The following is a 6,000-nucleotide window of genomic DNA, read 5'->3' on the forward strand; positions in this document are numbered from 1 at the left end:
TGTAGGCGCGGGATACTCCTTTGTTCCATAGCCCTGGGGCTATTTACAACTATCCAATTAATAATTCTCAGATGTACTAGTACTAGCAGTGCATCAAAGATGCAGTCATCGATTCTCCCGAGAGGCTACAATTGTCGCGAGCAAACATATTAATGACGAGGAATACTTTTTTGTTATGCTACTAATACTTGTACTTGCTCTGCTATTCTGCCCCATCCTGGCTGAGGAAGAGTTACGGGCGCGTAAAAAAAATACGCTGATGGGGGGCGGGCATACTATGTGTAATGCTTCACTCATTTACGATAAATAATAAATAAAAAGGCCATTCCATTTCGACAAAAGACCCACACCCAAATTAACCTTTCAAGTATAACAAGTTTAAGGTTGAAACACTAGTTTTTGGAGTTTTGGAGGGTTCATGGTCGAAGCTTTTTGAGAGAGAATGAGGATGTTCACGGTTGAGAGGAGGAGAAGTGAGGAGAAAAAGAGGTCACTCTTTTATATATAAGAGGTGGTTCACGGCCGTGAACCTAGATTGTGGCCTTGAACACCTTGTGAGTGGTTTTCTGGTTCGAATTAATCCTCCTGATCTCAAGCTAACTCATCCTAGCATCCATTCTTACATTACACTAGGCTCAGAAACTCTCAAATAGACTCTTAATAGTGCTAAAAGATAGCAGAAACTATTCTGACTTTTGATTAAATTGAATGGCTGTATAACATAGAAATTTCGGGTTGTCACATCATCCCCCCGTCAGAGAGAATTTCGTCCCGAAATTAGAGTTTAAGCAATTAAGCAATTACAAATAACTAAGCAAAAAGATGAGGATATTTCAGTTTCATCTGATCCTTGCGCTCCCAAGTGAATTCAGGTCCTCGCTTGGCATTCCAGCGAACCTTCACTATCGGGATACGGGATTGCTTCGTTTGCTTGACCTCTCGGTCCATGATCTCTACTGGTTCTTCCATGAAGTTGAGGCTCTCGTTGATCTCGATCTCGTCGAGTGGGATTACAAGAGTCTCATCGGACAGACACTTTTTCAAGTTCGAGACGTGGAAAGTAGGGTGTACGTTACTAAGTTCGTGAGGTAGTCTGAGTTTGTAAGCTACAAGGCCAATTCTAGCGATAATCTCGAAAGGCCCTACGTATCTTGGATTTAGCTTTCCACGCTTTCCGAAACGTATCAAGCCCTTCCAGAGTGAGACCTTCAAAAGAACACGTTCACCAACCTGGAATTCCAAAGGTTTCCTTCTCTTGTCACCATAACTTTTCTGTCGGTCTCTAAAGGCTTTCAATCGTTCACGAATCTGAACGATCTTCTCTGTTGTTTCCCGAATGATTTCCGGACCTGTGAGAGTGTTGTCAAGAACTCGTCCTTTAGCTAACTGAGTGTCACCCACCTCAGCCCATCACAGAGGGGATCTGCACTTTCGGCCATAGAGGGCTTCAAATGGAGCAGCCTTTATGCTTGTTTGATAACTATTATTGTAGGAAAACTCGACAAGGGGTAAATGAGTATCCCATGCCTTTCCAAAGTCTATCACACAGGCTCGCAACATATCCTCCAAGGTTTGAATAGTCCTCTCACTTTGTCTGTGACTACCCGGAACTTCTTCCTTATACATCTAGTCGATTCAATCAATGTTAAACTTGTTCTGTTAGCTTCTAGCACGGTTTAAGGGTTCATTTAAGTGTTCTAAGCTTGGGTACAGTCAAAGTCGAGGTTAGGAATGAGTCAACAAGTCGTATAGTGACAAAACCGGGCCATACACTCCTTTAGGAGGAGTGTACGGCCGTACACATGGGTGTGCGGCCGTACACCCACCTCTTGGCAGCACACCCACTCTTATATAAAGGGTAGACCCCTTTCCTTTCATTCCTTTCACTCCTTGGCCGCACACTACACCATTCTCTCAAGCTTCTTCAACCGTGAACCCTCCAAAGCTTCAAGAAATGTGAGTAATTCATCCTCTAACTTGCAAACCATGAAAGACCACTCTATCTAAGCCATGGGATTGCAATTTTGGTCATGTTCTTCATGTCTAGAAGAGAGTGCGGCCGCACACCCCCATAAGATGGCTGCACACTCCTAAAAGACCCTCCAAAGTGAGAGTTTGATCCCTATCTTCGAGTTAGACATGACCCTAGCCTTGTTGCACCTTAAACTAGGCATTTTGGGCATAAACATGAAGGGTGTACGGCCGCACACCCCTAGGTACGGTCGCACACACCTATGTTTGGCAGCACACTCCTTTATGTGACCACACACACGCACCTTAAGGCCGCAAACCCATTTCTATGACCTTTATTGACCTCAAACTTGCATTACAACTAAGCATGGACCTAGAACACTTCATGGATGCAAGTATGAACCTTGAAAACACCTCAAAGACACCTTCCATCATGAGTGTACGGCCGCACACCTCATGGGCCGCACACCCATGACCGCACACACCTTTAACGTGGCCGTACACCTTCTTTACTCAACCCTACAAGGTTCTAACACTTAGTGCAAATGGTTCCAAGTCCCTAGGGTGGTTCTCTATCGTATATAGTAGTGAAATACCTTCATTTGACTCCTATATGTGTTATTACATGATAATTAGGATCCAATTGTGTTCGAGGCTTCACTTGACACTCGACATCTCATATCGGTCTTTCGTGCAAACCACTCACTCAAGGTGAGTTCATACTGTAGGGTTTTGAGCATTCTAACACTCGTAAGGTGTTCATGCAACCCTAGAAACCTTGGATCTATGTTTGACTAAGATACATGCAAAATACTTTTTCCAAGGTTCATAATCCTATCTAGCATACATGGGAACTTTTAAACATAAAAGATAGCTAGAGTTACATACCTTGTAATTGATTTGATTCTTTGAAAACCTTGAGAGCCTAGCACCCCAAGTGTGATGCCTCAAATGTTTCACACAACACCAAATGTGTCACACCCCGGGACCGAAGGCGGAAACGTTCCGGGGCGGAGGATGTCATGCGTAGTATCACAACGATCGTATCATAGTAATCAAAGTAAACACAACCATTACATTGCATTATGAATATTTTACATCTGTTTTGGAAACATAATTTGTACATATCAATATATTCAAAAGAAACAAAAGATAAAGACTGGACTTCAAGATGCTCCGTCTTCTCTAAAAGTGATCGAAAGTACCTGTCTATCGATGTCTTTAGAATACAAGCGATTTTGAAAACGGGTCAGCATAAAGGTGGTGAGTTCATAAGCGTATTTTTGTATGAAAACTAGTCACTGAATTTGTAAAATTTATTCCTTTTTACTATAAGTAAATATCGTTTCGTATCGATAACATTCGTTATTGAGTTCAGAAATATGTGTGCATGCTTCCCAAGAAAATCCAATATTTTCTAACATGTTCGCTGAATACTTGAATAAAAGTAAGTTCCATTCGAAAATCCTGGTTACCACCAGTAGATAAGTAGTTTTATTACTCAAATAAAACTAAGAATTAGATCGCTGGAATACCCTCCAGTAAGTAGATAGGTAGTTTTATAAAATAAAACCATGGAAGAAGTAATCCCGTAAACAAAGGTTAGTTTTACATATTGTGAGTCGGATAACCATGCTAATACGACCCGTGACCTCCTTGACGTTTCTTCAGATGTCGTATGATTACAAAATTTGTCACCCCGGGCGTGCCCGCCCCACTGTAGCTAACAGTGCAGGTGTGGGATTGTCAGTCCTGAATAGATCTATTCACAAATTTCACGCTCTCCCTCCAGGAGACTCTGGTTATACTTCCGGAGAGGATTTATTAGTACCCCGAAGGGCATAACGAAGATTAGTCTCACAATCCTGTTTTAACTAGATTACGTGTAATTCAGTTTTTCTTGAGTTCGAAATCTTTGGTAAACACTGTGGAGTATAATAATTATACAAAATAATTATCTGATAAGATACTCTCGTTATTCGTATAGATAAACTAAATCGTTCATAGTTTATATATTTGACTTGCATGGAGTTTGCTTCTGAAAACTGGAAATGAAAATATCCAAACTATACCCATTATAGTTTGATTGATTAGTTATGTTTAAGAACCATTCGGAAAACTATGCAATTATGTTTAGAAAACATCCCTTATGCTCCGCATACTACAGAAGGGATAAAGTATCTAAATGTTTAACGTAAAACCATTGTAATTGCATTAGTTTTTGTGATATGAAACCCTTTATGTTTGGCTTGTATTCCCCCTGAAAACGTTTTAAAAACTTATAAAGGCGTAGGGGTATGAACTCACAGTTTGACGTAGGATTCGGATGTACGATCGGTTTCGAGCACTGAGTGTCAACTGATGTTTTGTACACTAGTGGATCCTATTAACATATAACAATGATTATACGTATTAGATTAAGGCATTTCATGATAAAACATGGTGGGAAACCATCCTAGGGACTTGGAAAATGCTAGGAACTAAGTGTCGGAGCCATAAATGATCGAATAAAGGAAGTGTACGGCCATCAGTGTGTGTGTGCGTGCGGCCAGGGTGTGCGGCCAGACTGTGTGTGCGGTTGCACACAAGAGTGTGCGGCCGTACAGAGGGTGTGTGCGGCCGTACACAGGGGTGTGTGGCCGTACACTCCTCATTTGTGCCCGAAATGTCGATTTTGAGGTGTTCTTGTGCTAATACCATGTCCAACTAGTAAATGGAGGCCAAACTCTTCACTTTGGAGAGTCTTTAAGGTGTGTGCGGCCACCTTATGAAGGTGTGCGGCCGTACACCTTCAAAGGATGAAGAACACGAAGAACACTATGAGTTTTAGGCTTAGATTCAAGTGTCTTACCAATATAACAAGCTAAAAGATGAACTAGTTCACGTTTTTGAGGCCTTTAGAGTGTTCTTGGATGAAGTTTTTAGAGAGAGAAAGTAGTGAGAGAAAGTAGAGTGCAACCAAAGGAAAGAAATGAGTGAAGGGGGTCTCCTTATATATATAAGGGGGAGGGTGTATGGCCCGATTTTGATTCTAAACGACATGCTGACTCATTCCTAATCTCAATCCTAACTGTACTCAAGCTTAGAACGCTTAAACGGACCCTTAAATGACGTTAAACGGTAACGGAATCGAGTTTAATATTGATATAAAGATCGATTGTACAGGATAAAAGTTTCAGGTTGTCACAAAATGCTCTTGGAATAAACTTTGAGAGAGAATGTCACACTTAGAAATCGGCTTGCCCTCTATATTTTCACTAGTGTCCCCGATTTTGGTGGATGTTAAGTTCTTTATATAGCGTGTTACACTTAGGGTTACACCATGTAAACCCTAATGTAACATGGCTCTTCATTTCCATGACCCATGGGTTTGTAACTCCCATGGAACATCCTATGGACCTTAGCCCAACTTGATAATCCATGGAGCATCTAGCCCACTATACAAGTATGGATGATTTACACAATCAAACCATATATTCAATTAGTCTCCTTTTGATCACTTAATTAATTCTAGATTAATTCTTGATCAAAACTAAATAAATAATATTATTATTAATATATTAGAACTTATAATATATTAATAAACTACAAGTGTTATTTCTCTCATTTTAGTTTATCCAAATGCATGATGCCATGCAACCCAAGTGGACCATGCTAATCGGGTCAAGTACATTCCAGAAATAGTTATGAACTTAGACACCTAATCCAACAGTCTCCCACTTGGATAAGTCTAATAACTATATCTGCAAGAATAACTTCAGGAACCGATCAGCAATTGTACCTCTTTCAAGGTCTCGCGGAACTGAGATGATGCTGATACGCCATTTAAGATAAGTGATCATATAATCCTCTGTTCTAGATATCAGTCGGACAAATACATGGAACAATGTCTTACTTATTGTCCAACAGTTTGTTTCTCAATTTCCGACTTGTTTAATCTCCTTAATCTTGTAACATCCTTTAATTTCATCCATATGAAATCATGTTTTGGCTAGATCTTCAAATCTTCATCCATTTCACCAAGAACAC

Source organism: Lactuca virosa, chromosome 7 (genome assembly GCF_052849685.1).
Source record: "Lactuca virosa cultivar CGN04683 chromosome 7, Lactuca_virosa_CGN04683_v6, whole genome shotgun sequence".
In the NCBI taxonomy this organism is placed as follows: domain Eukaryota; kingdom Viridiplantae; phylum Streptophyta; class Magnoliopsida; order Asterales; family Asteraceae; genus Lactuca; species Lactuca virosa.